The sequence below is a fragment of the Lagopus leucura genome, unplaced genomic scaffold, assembly GCF_019238085.1.
Source record: "Lagopus leucura isolate 7727_CA_CO unplaced genomic scaffold, USGS_WTPT01 Super-Scaffold_100009, whole genome shotgun sequence".
Lineage (NCBI taxonomy): Eukaryota > Metazoa > Chordata > Aves > Galliformes > Phasianidae > Lagopus > Lagopus leucura.
The window spans coordinates 9,285,916-9,308,912 of NW_024962266.1; the positions used below are offsets into that span (position 1 = coordinate 9,285,916).

Here is a 22,997-nt window from a genome sequence, read left to right on the forward strand (position 1 = left end):
CCCCCCCCCCCCCCCCCCCCCCCCCCCCCCCCCCCCCCCCAAGCTTTGCAGATTGTTGGTGCTAACTGGAATCCTCTTTGCTCAGCTTTTTCCTCTGCTGTGTTTCTCCACCCTGCAAGATGTACTTTAATCTTTATTTTGCACAACAGTGTTGTGAGATGATAGAGGGAAGTGAGGTTTTGGCTGGGACCAAAAAAGTTGTGTGAAAGTTCAGAGAAATATAAACCTACAGAGCGGTATTTTTGTTCCTCTTAAAATTGTCAGTTTTACCAGTCGTTCTATGCCACCACTAAAATAATTAAAGAAGACCCTGAACTCAGTTTGCCAACTCAGAGTTGGAAGAATGATGTGTTCTGCCCCTAGAATTATACAGATACCAGCATAGAGATATGTACTTAAGTATGCATGAATTACAAAGTATTTTTAAGTATAAACCAAATAGTTATATGTGAAACTGGGGGAATATCTTCTGTGCAACAGGTGATCTAGGTCCAGAGGCATAAGCTACTGGCAGATCATGGAGGTTGCACCTGGCTTCCTCAGCAGAGCTCTGTGGGCAGCTGCTCTGAGAAAGCATCTTCTGAAGTTATTTTAGGTGCTCTCTCAACTTTCCGGGCTTCATCTTCACCATCTATCTGTGCTATCTCTGCGGTAGGGCTGAGGTGTGGGCTGTTGCAGGGCAGCTAGCTGGCACAAGCCTCAGACTGCCCACCTGTATCTTGCCTCCCTTTGTATCATCAGGACACCAACTCGAATGTGAGAAGTCTTGTGAAGATGCATTGTAACTGTCTGGATTTCATAACAGGTGCATCAGTGTTAAAGAACTCCAAGGAAGAGCGTTGCGAAATGTTGGTATGCAGTGTATGCATGCTGTGCTCAGCTCTTGCTTTCTGTAGTGGCATGCCATCATCTTGCAGGTGCAGAGCGGGTTGTAGGAGCGGAAATGGCCACTAACTCAAAACCAAAACACTTTGCACACTGGTGTGACTTTTGAAGGTGTAAAGCGGCAGCTCTCGGAATGCGGTCCAAGGTTATTAATAGAGCTGGGGTTTTGTGAGGTCAGGAGTAGTGCCACTGTGTATTTTCTTCCTGTGTTCCAGTGGACCAGTACAAATGAACTTAACTTGCTCCTTTGTATTTTTCCCATAACTGTGTTGACTTTTCACTAGCTAAGACTTATCTTGGGACTGAATCCTAGATTCTGCTTTGATACTGATGGAAATGGCTGGCTCTACCTGCATCATTAGCCTAGTGTTAGTTAATGATACTTACTAGTGACTGTGCAGAACAGGATCATCAAAGCCCTTAGCAGTTCTTAACTAATTAATCCTCCTGTCTGTGAGCTGGAAGTTAAATAAATACCAACGTTTCCTTTTTAACAAAGGGGGGAACTAAATAGGAAGATTAAGTGATTTGCATGGACTTAGTGGCAGAGCTGGTAGGAGTAGTCCTGTGCTTCAGTACTTATGGTCATCCTCTGTAGCCTTTCCTGTTGCTTTAGTAGTTTCCAGAAATGAAGCTTGTGACACTCTATCTCCTGCTGGTGGGCACCCTGTTTGAGTGACCTTAGTTGGTGGTCAGTACAAAAGAGGTATCATAAGTAAGGGGTCCTGGCTTCAACAACCTTCATAGCTTTCAGTGTAACAGCACTTGATCTGTCTACTGTTTTCTGAGACTTGGTCACATCCTTGGGGTTCTTTCACAGAAGAATTTCAAGAATTAGTGGTTCATTTCTGCTGAGGTTGGTCTGATGTCAGAATTCTCTTTTATTCACCATGGCCTTACTTTTCACTGGTTTGTAATACACGCACAAATGTTAATAGCTGCCACGATGTAGGAAGGCATGGAGCTGAGGAATGAGGAGGTGCAGCCCATGCAGAGGGTTCTCATTTCCTCCTGTGTCATCCTGCCCATGCCTCAAAGTGTGAAGTGTGGGAGAACAATGGATCACAGCTGAGCTCAATGTTTGTGGAGATATTTTCCCTGTATCATACTTGTTAAATGTCCATTAGAGATGGATGATATGCTGGAACATGGGCTAATTGGAATCATAAATGATTTCAGTCTGAACTTGTCTCTGGCTGAAAGCTTTTGCTAAAAGGGAGTTTGGATACTTTGAAAATATTTCAGTGCTTTCTAAGTTTGGCGTTTCATTTCAAAAGCACTGAAAGTTGAGGTGAAAACAACCAAATATTATTCATCAGAATCATGTTTTTGTTTTTAAGTGTCATTAAAAAAACAAAATACAGAGGTTTTTAGAGAATTTGGAATGCAATTTTTTGAACATCTTGTTTTCTCAGTGATACAGGGTTATTTCCTCTGTTCTCCTGACAGTAAGGGTACTTCACACTCAATGAGAATGCTCAGGATCTTTGCATCAACCTGGCTTTTTGGTAGTTCAGCCACTCTCCTTTTGTACCTCTTGGCTTTGAGTTCATTGGCATACCTATCATATTCTGCATGGAGAGCCACTTATGCTCAGAGATAGCCCCAGTCAGTTGCCCACAGAAGTATTGAGTTAGCCAGCAAAGACTGGAAAGTTCACGAGAGAGTTGCACTTGTGTTTTTCTGTGCAACCAAGAGGAGTTTAAGAGGACGTTTGCCTTCAACTGTTTGGACTATGGTGTGCATTTTAACATTCTGCTTCAGATCAGCATTCCCATAACTCCTGCTGGCATCCTGAAAGTAAGGGGAGTGATTTGTGCTGCAGAGGGACCTGGTGTGGAGAAAGTACAGTGGTTTTCAAGGAATAGTGATCCTGATTTCCTTCTCACCTATTGTTAGAAAATTCCTCTATGATTCTAATAGGTATTTAGTATTCTCTACTTTAAATTTCTCCCTGCTCCAGTAAGCCAACGTCACCTCAACGGAGATGGGCTTTGTGTTGTTTTATATTTGTCTTCACAGCTGCGGTTATAAATTACATCACCTTTTATGAAAGCAGTTGCTGTCAGAAATTCAAGGTTGACTAGATGGTGTTATTTTCAGCTTACTAAAATGCTCGTTATGGCTAATAAGTTTTCAGTGGATGTTTAGAGGAGCAGAGAGATCCAGTTATCCTTCCTAGCAGGCAGTTTTTTGGCTGTGGCGGAGAAGTACCATGTTGGGCAGCTGTGGGGTGCCTGGGGATGCCAGGACAGAGACTGGCTCTGCAGAGATGTGAGCTGCTGCAGGCAAGGTAGAAATTGGATTTAAAAGAATTTTCCTATGCTGGCTTTTGTCCTGCAGATTTCTAGGTATGAGAAGGAGAGGGGCGAGAACACACAAAGAGGAAATGAGCCTTATGACAAATGATGTGGCTACAGTGCTTAGACATGCTGTTGCACTCTGGTACAAAGACTGTCTTTCTGTTGTGTATTTTTGTATCTTGCATTAAGTAACGTACCCCCTTGGCTCCTGCAGTACAACCCTGGGTAATTCACAACAACAGCAGTCTTAATAAGTGTGCAATTTGTGGGTAGTATGGCCTGGTGAGTCATGCACCCTGTTTGCCATTGTTAGGGAGCAAAAACCATGGCTAAAATTGCATTTGGAAGGTTTCATTGCAGTACCTGGTGCAGAGTTTCTTAATATTTTTCACTTTCTCTGCCTTGATACCTAACTACTTCCAGAACAGGGAATGTATACGGAAGCCTTTGGTTTGTTTTTGTCTGTTTCCCAACTGTAGCATCTGAAAACCTGAGCATGACGAATGATGCCTTATCATTTTCCTCACATGGGCAGTGTCTGAGGTTGTGGTCCTCCTTTTTTTTTGTTTTTTTTTTTTTTACTCTGACCAAAATCAGCAGCTTCTCCTGCTGTGGGCAGATGCTATTTGGCCAATTCCCTGCAGCAGCTCTCCAGCTTTACCCAGTTACTGGTATGTTTTGAGCAAACACAGATGAGGGGAAGTATGAGACACCATGTTAAGATACTTCCTGCCCAGTCCCTCAAAGAAAGGTCCCTGTGCAAATGCTTGACATAGAGATCATATTCGACCTTTGATCATCTGTCATTTTGTTGTAAGAAAGCATGCCATCATTTGCCACCGTTTAAAATAGACCTAAAGGAAGTGAGGGCTTAAACTTAACCTCAAACACATTGAGCCCTGCATTTCCTATCCAGCTATACAGCATGCTATCTGGTTTCCTACACCTCAGGCCTGCTAAGTTTAGTTTCTCTAAGCCAGCTGCTAAGTAGTAAGGGAAGCAATGTTTTCCCTGGATAAAGCATTCACTGTGCACAGTCATCCCAGCTCCTTGCAACCTTAATGTATGATCCTCCTGGCCAGCAGGCAGAAATATGCTTTCGAGGTTCCTCTCTTCTAAAAACGCACATTTTGAATTCTTTTTTCTCTTTCTCTTCATTTCTCTCATGGGTTCCTGCACTTAATTCTGTGATGCTATGTTTTCTTGGTTTCTCTAGGAAGAACGTTATTAGCTGTGTGCTTAGGCATAATCGTGTAATGGTTACAAATGTCATGTGGTTAAACCATTGCTAAATTCAGCATTGGAGTATTATGCATTAATGAGTGTTAGATCAAACCCAGTGCAGTCACTCTGGACTTCTTTCATCTTAGGACATGAATGAATGAATAGGAATATATAATGTATCGTGCAGGAATTAGCTTGCTTCACCAGAAACGCTGTTTATTACAGAAAGAAGCTGCATGAAAGAGCTGTGATAAAACTGGCCCATTTTCCTTTTCTGTTAGTATGATTTCTTGTCCATTTACTAGAGGCAAAATTATTTTTATAACCAAGGAGCTGCTGGTTCCTTTTTCAGAGGTTTCCTTTCAGGCCCTGTTATGAAAGCCACAGACGTTTCAATAGAGTGTCTTCTGGGGAGCTGAAGTATTTATTAACTCAATTTCTTTTCTTCGCCTCATATTTTTTAAATAAAACTTTCCATAATTGTACCTGTTTAGTTATTGTGTCCTATCTGACAGCCATATGGCATAGAGCACAGTTGGTTGCGGGAGCTCTTCTTTTGGGGCAGGCTCTGAATCTGAATTCCTATGGCACAGTCATCTGGTTTTTTTCTCAGAAACGATGGGGCTCTTTCTGTTAGAATTCATAAATCATTATTATTTACAAAACAGGAATCTTAGTAATATTAATATCTCAGTAAAACTTACAGGACTGGAAAAATTCCCTTTGCCTCATCTGGTTCTATAAAACATTGGTTAAGTTCCTCCTTTTTATTGTATTAACAAATCTCCAGCGTTTCAGGCCACAAAAGGAAAGGCTTCTGAAGTAAAGGCTTTACAGCGCTGATAGGAACAGACAATGTGCAGGAGCCCTCGGACAGGTGCAGCGGCTCGGCGCAGAGGCGTGCATCTGTTCTGTGAATAATTCTTTCCCAGTTGGACACTGAAGGACTAATTATGGTATTTGTATGGAAGGGATGTTCTCTTTTCCTAGAATTGCGGATAGCTTTATCTGAGTTATTCTGATGTTTCCCTAACGTTACATCCTTCCACCTCTGCTCAGCCCTTGCTCCAGCTGTCAGTGCTCATAAATTCAGTTTTGAATTTGGCATCAGGAGCCATTTCTCTCTGATCAGAATGAAAATGTGTTCTAATGAAATAACTGAGTCTAACCCAAAATGCAGTAGGCTTCTGTAGAGCATATGACAAGAAAGAAAGAATTAATTTCATCAAACTTGAAACTGGGTAGGAAATGCTCTTCTGCAATATTACTTCAGCATTTGGATATGTGTCCTTCCTCTGTCCCTTCACGTTATAAGCTATCTCCCCATTCATTTCACTCATTTTAAAATGGGGTAGTTTCATAGGCTCAACTACTGCTTTTTTGGGCAAATTGAGCCTGATGTCTGCTTGCTTTTCTGAAATGAAACAATTAAATGCATGAAAAAGAATGCAAAACAGCATGTTTTCTTTATGGGAACTGTAATATAAATTTTAGTACAGAGCTCTGTCATAGAGATAAGGACAGAAAATGCACAGGATGGAGCTGTAAAGCAAACATAAAAAAGATTGTCTGAAGCATGTAATTGAATTCACTTTAATCCAGTCATGCAGACAGAGGAGCCTGATGGCACTGCTCAGAATGCTCAGTATTAGCCTGCTTAGAAATGGCCAGAAATATGAAAGTCTCTGGATATTAATGGCTGCAGAAAACTGCTGTAACAAATCTTTGGTCTATTGGGACTGGTTAATGCAAAATTCGAAGCTGAAGGTCCTTCTGACCTGCCAGAGACTTCTGTGCTGAGGAAGCTCAGGGTATGCTGAATAATCCTGGAAATGGCTCCCAAACAGGCTGTGATAACAAACAGGGGATGTGACTGTAGTTTTTTATGTTTATTCTTGCAAATTTTGGGATTCCAAACTTGGCACCCTTCTTTCAATGGGTATGCATGTAGGTCATCTCATCGATTTTAGTGCAATGTGCAGTAATGCTTAGCCTCATTAAAGATAGCTAAACAGCCTACATGAGGGAGCTGGAATGTATATTTTATCTCCAGGCTCTGCTGCAGTGCTAGGAGCATCTCAGTAATGTTTTTGGGTTAAGGCAAACTGTGAGAATACTTATTATCCTCTTATGGGTTGGCAGTGACACCTTTTGTTTTCACTCTTACTGCTGCATTTCTCTTAGTAGATTCAGGAATAGATTGCCTGGAAAAATAAAGATCAGCAGGAAAGCCTAAATCCATCCATTTGCCTGTCATGTGTTAGGCAAATGGTGCTGACGTTAGGAAATGTGCAGCACTTGACACGTGTGCTCTGTAGCTGTGTGGATGTAGCTTGCAGACATGGTGTGCAGTCAGCGCTTTGTGGTGCTGACAGGATCCTGATGGAGAGCCACAGTGCGCTGAAGGGAGGATAAGTGAATATAAAAAGCATGTAATTGCACTTGTATGTACGTAAACATGTACATTAGTGCAGATTTCCAAAAATCACCATCTATCACAGATTTACGTGTCATTTAGATGAGTTTTTGAGATGTTTAACTTTTTTTTTTTTTTTTTTATAATAGAGGGCAAACCTAAAAACACTACACTTTGCAGGTGCCATGCTGCGCAGAGGGGCTGCTGTCACACCATAACAGGGGACCTGCACTGGAAGCCTGGCTCTTTGGCAACACAGACCAGGACCTCTAAGAAGCTTTGAAGTGGTGTAGTGAGAAGGTCAGGAGGGAAGGGGCTCGTGTCCATCAAACCCTGTCTGTCCCCTGCAGCCTAAGAGTGACGGAGAGCTCTGCTTTGCTTTGCTCCTGAGTACTATGTCCCACGGTGACATCAGTGCCCTGCTGGGCCCATGCCCCTAGGATGCTGGGGGGTCTGAGCGTGTTGTGAGAAGTGACAGTCATGGCTTAAAAGGATATGTTAAAAGGCTGCTGGAACCTTGTCAGAGCGATTGGAACATCTGTGTGCATGGAATCTTCCAGCCCATTAGGAAGAAGACTTCAATGACAAGGTGGTGTTCCTGGCATCTCTTGGATGAGTTATTGTGCACAGTGTATGACATCCATACAGAGCCTTGAGCAACAGATGACTAAGTATCATCTGATGCTGTTACTGAAAAGTAGGTGAATGTGTGTATTTCATTGAAAGAAGGAAATGACAGAACTTGGGCGACGCACTTGGAAAGAACTCAATTTCAAAACTCCTTTTTCCCCTTCAGGGCAAAGGAGTCACAATTTGGTTGGAATAAGCCAAAAAGCACAGTCATTTGCTTTTAAGTCTTTTGGAGTTATGGTAGAGAGACAGTGACAGAAACTTTATGAAGAGTGTTTCCAATGTGATGTTTTGGAGTGGGCAGAAATTTCACTGCTGTCTTTAATGCGACTTGAGTCTTAGTACTCAGCGTGAGTACGTGTGATCTTGGCTGCACTCATAATTTTGCAATCAAATGTCACTCAGTATTGAATTTTTAAAAAATTGATTTTCCTAATGTAAGTCATTTCCTAACATGACCTCAAGTGAGGCAGGACCGACCCCTGTAAGCAGCACTCAATAGGAATGGTGAGGCCTGAGTTGGGCGGTCCTGACTGTGAGTACAGCAGTTGAGTTTCACCTCATCCTGACATGAAGCTCATCCTTGTCCTTCAGAGGCCTCATTCCATGCCAGCAGCTAGCTATGGAGAAGGAGATGGGTTCTGGAGGCCTGCAGGGAGCTATTTTGTGACCTAGGAGTACTTTTTGTTGTATCAAAGCAATGTGTTTTTGTGGATTTGTTGCAGACCACCTGGCTGTTCCATGAGGTAAGGCTGCTGGGGTGCCCTAAGCAGGAATAGGTGTTGTGCTTAGATCAATCTGTAGCAGTGCTGAGGTCTTATGGTTGCAGGCGGAGCAGGAGTGATGTGTTGCATCTCACAGTGGCACAGTGCTGGCCAATTGCTCACCAAACATGGTTCCTAGAGGCAGCTTTTTAAGTATGTGCAGAGAGATCTTGCATCTTCAGTTATCTTGTAATCGCTTTGTTATGACTTCAAGTATTCACGTGAAAAACACTGGAAATAACAGAAATTCAAAATAAGCTAAAAAAAAACCCTCAAAACTGTGCACCACTGTAATTTCCATTATTTCCTGGGTTTGACTAGATCAGAAATACTACAGGAAGTGCTTTTCTTGTGGTATTTTTGCTTCCTTTCCTAGCAGAGCCAGAGTGTTACACAACATGTGACAACGAGATCTGCTGCTGATGGCCTGGCTGTGAGAGCACTGGTTTCTTGCCCCCTGTGACAGACCCCAGCCTGGCAACACAAGATGAGGACCAGCAACTCTGTGGACTGGAGGTGGCCAGGCACTGCTGGTGCTGCAGGGAGCAGGATGGGGCAGTGCACAGGCAGGGGGTGAACAGAAGGGTATTGCCATCACTTCTCTTTCCATTTCTAAAAGCCTGCAGAGAGGCCTGTCAACTTGTGGTTGGAAGCTTTAGGCCAGTTCTTATCGTATCTGAATGGATACACCCAGCTCTGATGTGTGAGTTAGTGGACACTCAGAAGGGTTTTGCCTGTTCCTCAGGCATATGTTTGCAATTTTAGGCCTCCTGGGATCTCAGTTAGAGACTGAACTTTTGCATCCAGCCTGCACACCATCCAATTGATATTCTGGGGTGAGCCAGAGTGTATGCATTAAATCCTGCATTAAACCTCTGCTGATAGCATTATGGTTATTAAATAATACAAACAATTTTCCTGTTTGCCAAACAGTGGGGATTCCTAGTGTACACTGGGGAGGCATGAGCTATAAAAGCTTCTATTCTTTTTTTTAATTAGACCATATCTAATTAAAATGATTGCCTGCCATTACAAGCATTTATGAAGAATTTTCCAAATCAACATGACTCATGGGTCTGTATGGAGACGGACTGCACCGCAGTCAATTTGGGATCTGTTTGCCTTTGCCATGCAATCGTTCTTTGTCTTCATAGGCAGGCAGTCTAATTTATCACTTAGCGTGCGTTGCTAGCCCTACTGGTCTCTGCAGTTCCTCTTTCATATGAACTGATCAGCATGTTTTGCATACATATGAGAGCTGTGTTTGAGATCCAGTTCGGGGCCCTGAATGGACAAATCAATGCAAAGGTGAAAGCAGGACTGTCTTTAGATGATGCTGGTGTGGAATTTAACAGATGGAGATAACAGGCTAGTTCTTTCAGCTGTTGAAATCAATGTGGAAACATTAAATGCCTTTCTCTTAAGCCATGTGGGAACAGGAACCATTGCTTGTGCTTCAAGCAACACACAAAGCTTAGCCCCAGAGAACTGACTGTTCTAGAGGGAAGACAAGACCCCAGTCAGAACCGAGGCTAGCTAGCAAAACCTGCTGGAGAAGAGCCAGTCACTCCTGATAAGAGGGAGATACAGAAAGCCAGTCTGCAGTGATGGGAAGCCTCTCTTGGCCTGAAGAACAAACCCTGGCCCAGCTAGAGTGAGAGGTGTGACAGTGTGCCTGGAGGGAAACCACCCCTGCTGGTTGCAAGAGTGGCTTCCTCCTGACTCAGCTCAGTGAGAGGCACTGGTTCCGGGGCAGAGCCCAAGAAGCTGCCTGTGGAGCTGAGGCTCCTTGCTGCAAGTAGAGCTGTGTGGCCAAGAAGATGTTGGAATGGTTTGTAGGGACTTTGGCTTGAAATATGAAAACAAACATGCATGTGTATGGAAATCTGAAATGTTCAGGCTGAGTTCCCAGGCATGAAGGACGTGGGGTTTAGAGTAGCATTTCTAAATTGATCAGACGTATTTTTTTTCTGTGAGGTACATCCATGTTAGCAGGATGGCGTAGAGTGGAGCAGGATAAGCCCTGTGAGCTGGGAAGACCAATGCTCTGCCAGCATCAAGTGACTGCTCCCCCTCCTGCAGATCCCTTCTGCTTTTCCTGCTCACTTGTTGCAGTGTTTTAAGTACGAATGATGGTGGAGATGTGAGGAAATAGGCCGGGAGCAGGGTGCTGCCTGGAGAGCAACAGTGGCAGCGGGCATTACTTGCTCAGCAACTGCAAGTGAAGGGCTCAGCTCTGCAGCTGGTGAGCTGAAGCTGGTGCTGATGTTAGTGCAAGGTCTGCAATCATACTTAAGCTGTTGCTCTCTCTCATCTCTCTCACTTTCTTATCTACAGTTTTGGTGCGTTTTTCTTCCAAGGGTTATTAAGGCATATGAAACATAAGGCCCAAGCTATTGCCTTTTCTTTAGATCTGGACAGTCCAAATAATGTGTGATGAGACACAGAATTAGATTTCTATGGTAAGATTTTAAGTTTTTAATATAGACATCCGCATTTGAGTTTCTGTGTCTTTATTCTGAATGCAGAGTAATACGTAATACCTGCTGTGTGATGTGGTTATCTACAAGGCAGTGCCACTGAAAAAAATAGGAAAGGAAAAAGCAATATTTTCAGCCTTGTTTTGTAGGTGAAGAACTGGGACACAGACAATGTATTTCTCTGTCATGGACTAGAAATTAAAACGTGCTTGAATTTCCAGTTTTGTCTTAACCACAAAACCGATTTTTTTCTGACTGGAGATAGTTTGCTTTGGATTTTAAAATGTTTCTTAAAACAGAGTACTGAAATAAAAGCTCTTGTATTGTTATGGCTGCTTCCAAGGACAGAAGCTTTATGCCTATGATCTTTTCTCTTGCTGCTGATAAAATTATACATTTTCTCACCTCATGTATGGTGGTTGTTGCTAAGACTTCTTTTTTCTTTGCTGTAACTTGAATTACAGTTGTATGCATCATCCAAACGCTACAGCACTATTTCCAGTGCTACCAGAACAAAAATGGCCTGCTTTTTCTCCTGCAAGCAAACACTTTGGTTTTAATTAATGACAATGCAGTTATTAGTTGTCTGCCACTTGCATGGCTTTTATGGGTCACTCTTGTACTCTTTTTCTTTCTCTTTAATTATACAGTTGGTAAAGCAGAAGCTGAGGCTGTGCATGGGGCAGGGCTCACAGTTGCTAGCTAGGAGGGAATGGGCTTTGCAGTCAGGTTTTCCTGCATCAGAAGACAAAACCAATAGCTGACGTCAGCATGAGGCTGGGTCTTGCTGCTGTGACTGGTGGTGGCTTTGTCTCCTTGGCGCTGTTGCTGGAGCTGAGGTTTTGCCAAGACTGCCCACCAAAGCTGCAGCTGGGCCACAAAGGCTGTGGTTTCTGCTCTCCCACTGGAAGTAAGATTTGCCTTCAAATTTAGGAATGCAGTAATTGCACCTCTAGAGCTGAACCCAGTGACAGATCTGGGCATGGGCAGCTATTTTTACCCAGTTGTTACAGAAGATGGTTTTTGGTTAGTTTGCCTGGATTCTTTTTCATTTTCAGTCGTACACTTCCATTTTGTTAATACAGCAGTATTATTATGGACACCTGAACTTCTCACAGGAAAAGGAGTGGGAGGAGAGTGCTGAAATTAGCAGATAACAACAAGTTTATAGTGGTCTCTTGTGCTCTTTCCAGCCAACAATTGCAAGAGATGGGAATCTGAGTGATTCAGTCCTTCAGTGTGATCTGAGAAGGTCATTGGCCTGTGCGCACGTAATCAAAGACAGGCTGCCTCACATATGGGGTAGAGGTAGCTGAACTTGTGAATCCACAGTGCTTGTACACCAAAGCACGAAGAAAAATGGTAAACCTGACAGGTTGGTTTCACCTGGTCCCACCAGTTTTAAGGCTGCTTGAACACCACAGTCACGTGAAGCTGCCCTCAGAGCAGAGGACTTACCTCTTGGTGCCCTCACACCTAGGAGGCTGCAGTGCTTCCCAGGGCCTCCATCTCCTGTCCCACAGTGCTGCCAGCACTGGGCTGCCTCAGGTCGAGCAAGGTTGGCAAGAATGAGCTGCATCTGAAAGGGAAGCACTGCCAGAACTGTTAAATATAGCTCTATTAATTATTCCTGGCAGCTCCTGCAGCGCCAATTAAACAAGGATTTACATTCCCCAACAATTTTAGCATAAATTTCACTTTTAATCTGCTTTAAGTCCTAAGTATGCAATCTATTAGAAGATGGTTTCTTTCCCAAGTGATTTAAATTCATGATATTTCAGGAGTAAGAAAGGTTTTTGCACTCTGTAAGAAATCACTAGATTATATGCTTTTGGCTAGTTCTTAATTAAAATTACACATGCTGCCTTTCTCTCACTGCTTTGGATTACTTGCTGTCTACTCCAGCTCTCTGTTTTTCATAGCTAAGGTAGGAAAAGATGTACTTGACTTCTGTTTGCCCACATTGGGTGCACAGCTGGCGCACAGACCAGTGTTGCTGTGATCATTCCTCAGGAGTACTTAAGGAGCATGGCAGAACTGGCAGTTCCTGGCTGCTGACAGGAGGTAGCAGGGGTGTGTTGTTATGCTGCCTCATTAAGAACCATGCTGGGAGATTGGCGCACCAGATGCGGTGTGCCACATGCAGCTTTGCAGCAGTGGAGCTGTGTTGTTGCTTTGCTCACGTGTGCTGCAGGTACCCTGATCTCTGTGTTATTGCCACTCCCCCTGCATGGGCCCAAGTTGTACCACTGTCACAGTTGAGCGTTGACATTTTCAGTGCAAAAAAAAACCACCATCTAAATGACATTTCCATGGCAGTGTGACGTATCCCCACTGAGTTGGGGATGAGAGACAAAGAAGATATTGAAAACCAAAGGGCTGTTGTACCATAGCATAATTACTTTATATCATCATAAAAGAAAATAATGTGATGAATGTAACTCAGGTGCTCTCCTTCCCTTCGTGCACTGTATACGTTGAGGTGACATTAACACCAAACTTGTGAGCAGTGGTAAATCTCTGTAAGCAGGCTCGGCCATGGGAAGAGCAGAGTAACCGCTCAGGGGAGTGCTTGGCACTGAGCCTGTAATGGCACTTGGCAGAGCTGTGCTGAGCTCACCATCAGCACTGGCTGCTCCTGCCCCTGGAGCTGAGCGCTAAAATGATGGTCTTTATTATTTAAGATGTGCTTTGCTGACTCCTTGCTTTGAGGCTGAAGTCAGCCGGTCTATAAGAAACATGCTGGTGTTTCCCCAAGAGTGATGCTGTTTTGTGCCCATGTTGCTCCACCACCTGTGCCAGCTGTCTCGTTTGTCTGGCTGTGCTTTTTTGGGAATGCTGATCGTCAGCTTGGGGATTTCTGTGGAGAAAATGTGCTGTGATTGTAGGACATCAGGAAACCTTTTTCTTTTTTTCCTGTGGAAAGATGAGGGCATTTGGCAAACCCTGAGTAGCATGATCAAATCACTTCTAAGTGTGACTGTGTTGTTTCCGTTCCCTGAGCTATTTATGCGGCGCACGTTGATGGCAAGCTGTGAGTGTTATGTAAAGAAGTCTGCTAGCAGGCAGTCTCTGGGAGCAAACCTGATATTTCATTTCAGGCAGGATCTTCCTGAGAGAAGATAATGGGAGGAATGGTTCTATACCCTGACTAGCTTGAGCCTAAAACTTTGTAAATAAGAAAAAATGAGTGTGTTTATATATTTATGATACATTTTTATATATATATATATGTTTATATATTCATGATACATTTCTGCTGTAGTGAAATGCATATGTATGCATGGAATCCAATGAAATGCCCACAGTTGTGCATTAACTTTTTTCACCAGTTGAGGAAACTCAGATGAGCATAATGCGGAGCACAGAGGCTCAATGTGGGCAGCGTGGTACTGCTGCCACAGTGAGTTAGTGAGCAGTTGTGGCTTCCATTTTGTGGGGCTGAGCTGCAGCAAGGAGAGTGGTCTGTTCACATATGTCAACTCTGGGAGAACACGAACAGATTGGCGTTCCATTTCCCTGGGTATAAACACTTACACAGCGAGGGCACAAACTCTTGCATTATTGTAAGTAGTGCATTTCCTCATGCTACAAAGGCCATCTCTCATAGGTAATGAAAAGCGATGGCTTCTTGTTTCAGAGAATCAATATTTTTGCATAAAAACTTAACTGTGACCTCAGCTGCAGTAAGATTAGCAACCCTCATGAGGCATCCTCTTGTCACTGCTGGGCAGGATGACCTCTCCCCAGGCAGCAGTCAGACTCCCTGTGGCCCTGGTCTGTGACTGATGGCAACTCTGGATAGCAGGAATAGAGTTGAGGGTGCTCAGACACTTGTGCGGGACTGGCAGCCCTGCGCTTGCTCTGCAGGTCTGCAGGCTTTCTGGTCTGCTCGTGGGGAGGGGGTGAACTTGTGGGTCTTTACTCCAAATACGCAGTGAATTTAAGAACTGCTCTGACATGTTATTGCACCAAGTTTGGACAAAATTCAACATTTTGTAACAAGTTTCAGAGCTAGGTGCATCCATTGAGAGCAAGGTGAACTAGCAACTTCTGCCTAACCTGGTCAGAACTGGCCCCGTGACCCTTCCTTGGTGTGCTCTGTTCACTGATCCCTGCAGCTGTACTGACCTGCTGGGCTGGCCTCCCCTGCCATCACAGGCCTGTCATTTTGCCCTTGTGACTCCTAACCTGTGGAAAGGTAGAAGGGTCTTCTCCTGTGTTTATCTCTGACACCAGCTATTCCTTCTCAATATATCGAAAGTCCTCTTCTCATCTCATTTCTTTTGCCCAGCTTTTTAGCCTTCTATTAAACAGCGCATGCGGAAATATATTGGTACTCCATGGCACTTTGGATGACAAGAAAATCCAGATGTTAATATATTTTTCCTGAATTTAAAGTTGGCTGCATGATTTGTTTTTTAATTCGGGTGTACTTGAACATTGGCGATGAATGCTTTCCAGCACCTAGTGACAGTATTATCTCTGAGAAATCTTCCCTTTGAGTCAGTGTAAAAGAGGAAAAGGAGGTGAGAGTCAACTCAGGCCACGGCATGTTTGCCCAGGAAGCACCAGAAGGTCTGGTTGTAATAGGTGACCTGAGCCTACATCCACAGGGCCTCATTAAACAGTCACAGAATTGCAGTGGCTATGACGGCGGGAGTTTTGTGTTAATCATTCAGCAGCAGGGAGATCTGTATTTCGCCTCAGACTGATACTTTACCATCTGTTTGAAGCCTTATTGTTTCCTAACAACTGTTATTAACATGTTAATTTTTTCCCTGTTGGAGTAACCATGATGTTGATCAACCAGATTGTTTGAGATGTCGAAGTTCCAAATAGAACTGTGTTGTTCCAATTAGCGAATTCATTTCTTGTATGGTTGATTGATGTCTGTTTAGTACGCTTGTCTTAGCTCTGTTCTGTCCATTTGTGGCGTTGGTCTTGCTCTGAACTGTTCTATCTGATCTTAGCAATATTTCCATCATGTGACATCTGAAAGGATACCATGGCTTGGCAGTGGGCTAAGCCTTAATCTCTGCAAAAATCTTGCAGCAGTTTGCAGTGAATACCAGGAAGAGACAGATTTCATAATACGAACCTGCACAGTTTGAGACTGACATCTGCTAAGCTCTGCTTCTAACTGCTCACAGTGGCTGGAAGCTGCTCCTAGGGTCAGCCACCGGCCCCTGCAGCAGGGTTTCTACCAGGAGCAACAAAGAAAACATTGCCAATGTGTTTCCTATTCAGAAAGGGAGTTTGTCCAGTTCAATCTTTTCAATCTACAGCCTAATTTTGGAGAAAACAGTGGTAATGTGGTCGTAAAACTTTTTCAACTACAGAGGAAAAGGACACTGTAAGCATGGCACTGCCACTGGTCCATTTCTTTTGTGCCCTTTCAGATCAGTGAATTTGTGAGTTCTGTCTCTCCCCTTGCACTCTTGGTGGGTTTCTAAGGTATGGGTTGGGATCTAATAAACAGAAATAGCAGTCCAAGGCAGCACTTGGGCAATACAAAAGTAGCTAGATAGGGCCATAACAGCTGTGCTAAAGCAACATGTGTGGCTGCCTGGGTGCTTTAAAGGTACTTCTGTATGCCTCCTGCAAACAACAGAGGTGAGTGATCACCACTGTTGTCTCTGCTGTTTCCTGCTGAAGAGAATGTCATAGCTGGTGAAGGCAAAAGTGGTGATTATTGTTTTAGTACACATAGGTTGGGGTAATACTGAATCAGTACAACTCCTTCTGTAATTGCACTTACAAAACTAAAACCATTTGAAGAAGAAAAAAAAAAGCTTTATTTCCATGAGAATGATGTTGATAAGCTGACAGGGCTGACAATTTTGTATAAGTCTTGCCAATCACCTAGATGCACGCATCAAATAACGATGTGTGAGGTCAGTGAAGTCTCTTTATGTGTGTGCTTCTCTTTCCTTGATGATATTTAAATGTGCCCCCTCCAAGAGGAGCTTAGCCAAGCAGTTAAGCTAACTTGTGCTCCCTCAGCCATCCGAGAGGAAGCAGGGCAGGAGTGCTGGTGCAGCTCAGCAGGCTGCTGATGGACTGGGCCACCTGGCTGCTCTGAGCTTCCCAGGAAGCGAAGGACTAGCTGCTGGTTTGCCGGGCCTCTGGGGTGTGTGCAACATGGGTGCTGCCTGCTGGTTGTGCACCGATTCCTGCTCTGGATGTGGGTCCATGCTGCTCCTCATCTGCCAGACCTTTACCTGGCCCTTGTCTGTCCTTTGTCCCTTCCTAAGAAAAAGAGAAGTAAAAGCCTGTAAATATCCCCTGTTCTTCTACCTGTTTGTTTGCACAACTTAATTGTAAATCCACAAATGGAGGCAGTACAGCTCTGGATACTGCAGAGCTGTACTTTTTGCTTTCACAAGTATTTGGGCTCAGAGGGAAGGAAAATCCTGTGATTTTGTGAATTTGTGATCGCAGACCCAGTTTCTGCCACAGTTCTTGCTAGCTTTGCTGGTGACTGCTTCCTGCTGGCTATATATACTTGTATCTTTCTGCCACTTAATGGCATATTTTCATTCCTTTGCTCTGTAGCACTTCATTTAACTAGGTTATGAAAACTTTTGATATTGTCTTATTTAAACATTTATGGCAATTAAAATTGCACCAAGGATGTTTGCAGTTTCAGGCTTGCGCAGTGGACATTCATAAAGGCTGAGGGAAACGCTGCAGCATGGTCTGCAGGTGTAAGGTTAGCTTCACTTTTCCTGTTTGAGTATTGTATACGAGTCGCAGTAATGTAAGGGCTGACTGCAGGAAATAACAAAGTGGGAGGAAGGTTACGTGGTGTTTGGACAGAGATTTTTTTTTTTTCAATTTAATCTAAATCAGCTCTTTTGTAGGCAGAGTTGTGCTTCTCTCTTAGAGTGGTTGAAACTTTGATTGAAGTTCACATTATCTTGGTGCTCTATTTAAGGCAAACTGTTTATATTTTGTTCTGTGTGCCTTCATCATAACACGCATGCTGTCAGAGAGCATTGCCTCTTTATTGCTTTATGCCAGAAGCTAGTTATGATTTCTTCTGAGAGCTGTTCTTTGTCAATCCCTCAATCTTTTATAAGTGAGATGATTGACTGTAGAGCACCTGTGTCTACACAAGGAAGCAACTGTAGCTGTTGGGCCTTATAAGCTACTAATGGACTTCCACTCCTACCTTAAGCCCTGGTATAGTGCTGTAAGGAAAAAGGTGTCAGGGAAGAAAGAAGTAGTTTAACAACTTAGACTTGCCAAATGGACCACTCTCACCTCATCTGAACATAAACCTAAAGTTGTAAATGCACCTTGCTACTTGCAGCAAGTTCTGTTTTGTTCATAAGTGTTATCTTAGCTGTTTTATGATCTTTTAAGTTAAAACGTAAGTCTAAATAAGCCACTGGTCATTTTATGGTTATTCATCTTTGTTCAAGTCTTGCAAAGCAGGCTTTCCAGTGCTGCGTGCGGATGAGCAGCTAACAAAGGTCATTATGCTCATATATGGCACTCCCTAGCCCCACAGGATGGGTAATTCTCAAATGTTTTGCAGAAGCCTGCTGCTGTTTCTAACATGATGAGTGCAGCATACCTCTGCTCTGACACTAATTGATATGGTAGACCTGAATCTAAATCTTTGTTTTTAAATCATCATTTCACATGGACAGCTTTACCTCGAGCAATAATTGTCAAGCAGGACTGAGGAACTTTTGGTATTAGCATAGTGGGTGGGACTTGATGGCAGGGAGATAGAAGATAATTAATGACTGTCATTGTCTTGCCTGTAGTCAGTGGTTTGACGTAAGATGAAATGCTACCAGCCACTATCTTAATGGGCTCTCTAATTAGGATATGTAGCTTCATATCCCAGGTTGTTGGCAGCCACAGATAGCGCTGACTGTAACTGAAGTGAGGATCATAGACATGCAAATTAAAGGTCTGGGGTGAGATCCTTTTTCTTCCAGAATGAAAGAAATGTTCTTGGCACCCATGGGAGTGAGGTTTTGCATTAGATATAAAACAGAGCATGCAAGAATGGAAGTTCACAACATTCAGAGCCAGTTCTGGAAATTCCTATCTTGCTCTTGTGGTGTCTTATTTTTCTTTGCTGCAGATTGGCGTTTGTGTCTTCCCATATGATCTTCCTGTAAATGTTACAGTTGCAGCAATTGATGCCTGCAACCTGATCTGAATGTGTATGTTTGGTGGCCCTGCCAGGCAGGGGGGTTGGAACTACATGATCCTTGAGGTCCCTTCCAACCCGGGTGATTCTGTGATTCATCCAATGATACAGATAAATCTTTTTGGATTCTGGCTTTTATACAAGCTATGGAAACAAACACACAAACACTATACACAAACAGCTCACAAAAAGTACTTTTCTGTGTTTTAGGTCTTGCTTCTGGCTGTTTTCTAGCTTTCTGCATTTGTATCTTGGTCACCTTGACCTTTCATAAAATTATCACTTCCTTGTCAGCTGGGATCATGGAAACTGCTTTGGTCAGCATCTCCTTTCCCTCTGTGTTGAGTGAAAAGAGGTATTTTCATTATCCCATAACCTTGTCATCTGATCTGACTTTGCATAAAGTAACAAGATGAGACTGAGAACAATTTATTGAAAACAAAAAATGGAGATAGAGTGAAGGAAAGGATAAGGAAGGTATGTATTGCTTAGAGGCAACAATGAAGTCTAAGGAAATTGAGCTGGACTTACTAAGACTTGAGGAATGTAATGACTGATGTTGGCAGTTATATCCCTCTCTTCTCAGGTCAAAGAGACTACATACGTGTTGTTCCCTTTGTATGAATATTTTTAGAATGGCTACGTGTGAGTATCTACACAGCAAATACTGTATTTGGGATTTTAACAAATGATTTGGGACCTACTATAATCTGACAGACTTCTGTTGATTTAAATAGAAAGCAAATATCTAGAGGGGGAAGTAGAGTTGAAAATGATGGTTTAAGTTGATAATTTGACAGGTAGCTGTTGGATCTAGGCAGCTAATTTGTCTCCTTTAACATCTTATTTTGACATTGACTGGTTTAAACGACTATTCCCTTGCAATATGACTCATGCATTCCTCAAACATTCAGAAACGTTCTGCACATTGAAGCAATTTTATAATAAACCAGGTATCTTGGTGTTCTGATGTTAGTTGGCACTTGGAATTTCTCTTAGTTTATTGCTATCTACTTATTGTCTGCCTGCATCCCTCAGGTGTCTACTGAAAGGTAAATTCAGTTCTAGTTCTTGTTATACTCCATCCCGTGCATCCTTCCAGCTGCTTGTTTTACTTAAGATTTTTTTTTTTGTTTTCAGTGTTTCAGGTGGATTTCAATCACTATGATTATTTCTATGCAAACTTGAGTTAGGTTTTTAAAGCAAATCGTAACGCTTATAGTCAGATTGATTTGTTAGTTCAGAAGTTTTTTTTTTAATTTTATCTATCCAATGTGCAGCTTAAGGCTTTTCATGGCAACACTAACAAATAATTAAGAACAAATCAATTAAAAGCTGCAGCACTTGTTTGCTTTCTGACACAAAGTTAGCAGAGCAGTCCTGAAGCCAGAAACAAGGGCTTCTGGACACAGTTTGGTGCACCTGGAGCTCCTGATCCACATCCATTTCAGTGGCAGGCCAATTACTGAAGAGTGCTGGTCAGCGATCTCAGCCTCATTTTCTTTTGCTGCGAGGTGAGCAGGCCAGTTAAGAAATGCTGGACACTAGCCACCTCCTGATTATTCACTTCTAGCCAAAAAAAAAAGCACAGCTCAAGGGAAGTTTTTGGCCAGGAGCCGCACTAGCCCAATTTATTTTCAAGCAGGACAACGATACAAATGGATGACACAAAGACTGTGCATTTCTATAGTCTCGCAGCCTGCATGTAAGTGCATTTTCTTGCCAGTATAATGAAATGGGTCTAATTGAGACATGCTGAGTGCGAGCTCAGCGCTCAGGCAGCATGCGGGCGTTTAGCACCCACGAATGAAGGCAGCTTTTCGCTTCAGTTTGCACCGCTTTCTGTATTATTCAACAGTGTGCTCAGAGCTGTCGTCAGGAGGCAAGAAAACCTTAGAAGCCAGAACCAATAGCTTATAAAGCAAATTAAGTTTCAATAAAATAACAGGGGAGGAGCTGGAAAGCTGCCACTTTCACAGGATGCAGCACAGGGTAAAAAGTAAAGAAAACAAATTTATGGTGATGTCTCCAGCAAGGAGACAGTTGTCTCCTGGAAGGAAACAAAAAATATGCAAAAGCTCCTTTTGGGTGCACTTTTGTGTACAGTTCTCCTTCAGACTTGTTGTTCTTTTCATGGGATTATTTTTAGTTTTGGATTTCTGTGGCTGCTTTGCAGTGCTGTGAATGCAGGAATGAAAGCCCAAAATGTTACTGGTTTCTTTATAAGAATCTAAAGATAAAACCACTTCAGTGAATAGCTTAGTATGTGCTGGGGCTGGCATGGGGAGGCAGTATGTAAAATACCTTGGGCTTTTTTGAGTGACTGAAATGTAGCCCTCGCTGTTTGGGTCTGGGAGTGTCAGTCTATGCTCGTGGAGGAGGTGGCTGCCATGGATTCTAACCCATTCCTCCTGCTGCCTGGGGCACTCCAACTGGTCTGTTACTGGAGAATGAGGATGGAAACAGCTCAAACTTTCAGTGTGGACGATGTAGGAAATTGAAGTAGGCTGAGGTTAGTGTTTCAAGAGGAGAACAGTGAACTTGTGTCTATCACTGCTCCTCAGCAGTGGCCAGCCTGCTGCTCTTGCAGGACTGTGCTGAGCCTGAATTTGGACTACAGCTCTGCTTTGCTCCTTCCTCCCTCTCCTCCATGTAACTCTCCAGGCAGCTGACTTTCTGGGATTGCTGTGGAGAAGCAGCCACATCTCTACAGGAATCTAGAACAAGCTCCGAGTGCCTTTGCTAAGCTTCACTCAGTGCAGATATGGGGCAGTGAGCACAGAGCATGCTCCATCCAGTGTGAATGAGTGGCTGTGGCATGGTGGTGGCTTTTATTATTCCATTTTCAACAAATTCCCATTGGCATTTCCTGAACATGGTCAGATCCATCATCTTAATGTACCTGAAGGGATGGCACTGGCTGAGCATGTTTTTACTCTTTCCTGTGCTGCATCCTATACTTTAAGTATAATGTAGTCTTTAAACACAGTGCAAGAGCTCATGAGCAGCATGGGAGCACAAAGCAGATTTGTTAGATGGTAGTTAAAAACAATTAAAAACCCAAGCTGGAAAGCTTGGAGTGTGGAGCTTGGACAGTTCCTATTATCCAGGTGCAGTGATTCGGTCCATATGAATACATGCTCTGTTTCTGTGGCTGCTGTGCCCTAGAGTCACGCTTGCTCTCCTGTGCTCTATGTTCCCACTCCGTGCTGCCTTCAGCTGCTGTTGAGCCTGGCTGGGGCAGGGCTGTGGGTGCTGCGTAACGTGGTGCACATGGCTTTGTTTCTTGTGTTGGCTTGTTTGCTTTGCTGTGCTCTGGTCTGGTGTCAGAGTTACGTCTGCTGTGGGCCTGAGGGGGATGGCTGTGGGCACTACACAGTGTTTACTCGCTTGCCACTTGATGTTTAACTTGTCACAGATAAATAAATAAGCCTTACTGCTGGGAAGTTTTTCGTTGTATTCTCAATCAAACAGCTCAGCTGTTCAATCTGATGGGTGATGATAATCAACCCATGGTGGGTTGTTAATTTCAATCCCTTTTGATGCAGGCAGGGAACTGCTGCTGCTGCTCCTGTGGGGGAGGCAGTGTGGTGAGGCCAGTCCTTTGCTGTGTAACCCTGCACCCCTGATCCAAAGTAAAAAGTCTTTCCTGCCTGGGCAGTGGGCCTGCTGCTTGTGGCATTGTGAGGCAGTACCTTAAGGCTGCTGGGATGTATGTGTTGTGCAAGGGCTTCATCACACTGTGGGCTGCATCCCTAGCAGATGTGTATTGTTGTTAGAGTAACCATTAGCAGTTCTTGGGGCAGTTGCTTGCTGGGCTTTGAGTGTTGGGCTCCGGGACGTTCGGGGCAGCTGTGAGCAGCACTGGTTGTGCTCTCTGTCAGAGGATATTCTCACCCCAGGCTATTTTTTTTTTTCTTCCTTTATGTTACACATCAATAACAATACAAAGGTGCCTTATTTATTTATTTATTTATTTTAATTTTGTTAACAGACCTCTTTTAAGAAAAAGTGACTTTCCAGCATGGCTAAAGAAGCTGAAAGAACAGCTTTAGAAATCCAGACAGGGAGAGCAATGCAAACTGTGGTGGTTGTAATGTCAGTTTTTTTTTGTTTGGG

General features: G+C 43.4%; 1 protein-coding gene across 1 annotated transcript in view; it reads left to right on the plus strand.

Annotated features, from left to right (window-relative positions):
- Positions 1–22,997, plus strand: part of VAV3 (vav guanine nucleotide exchange factor 3) — a 180,967-nt gene that overhangs the window by 409 nt on the left and 157,561 nt on the right. The window lies entirely within an intron of this gene.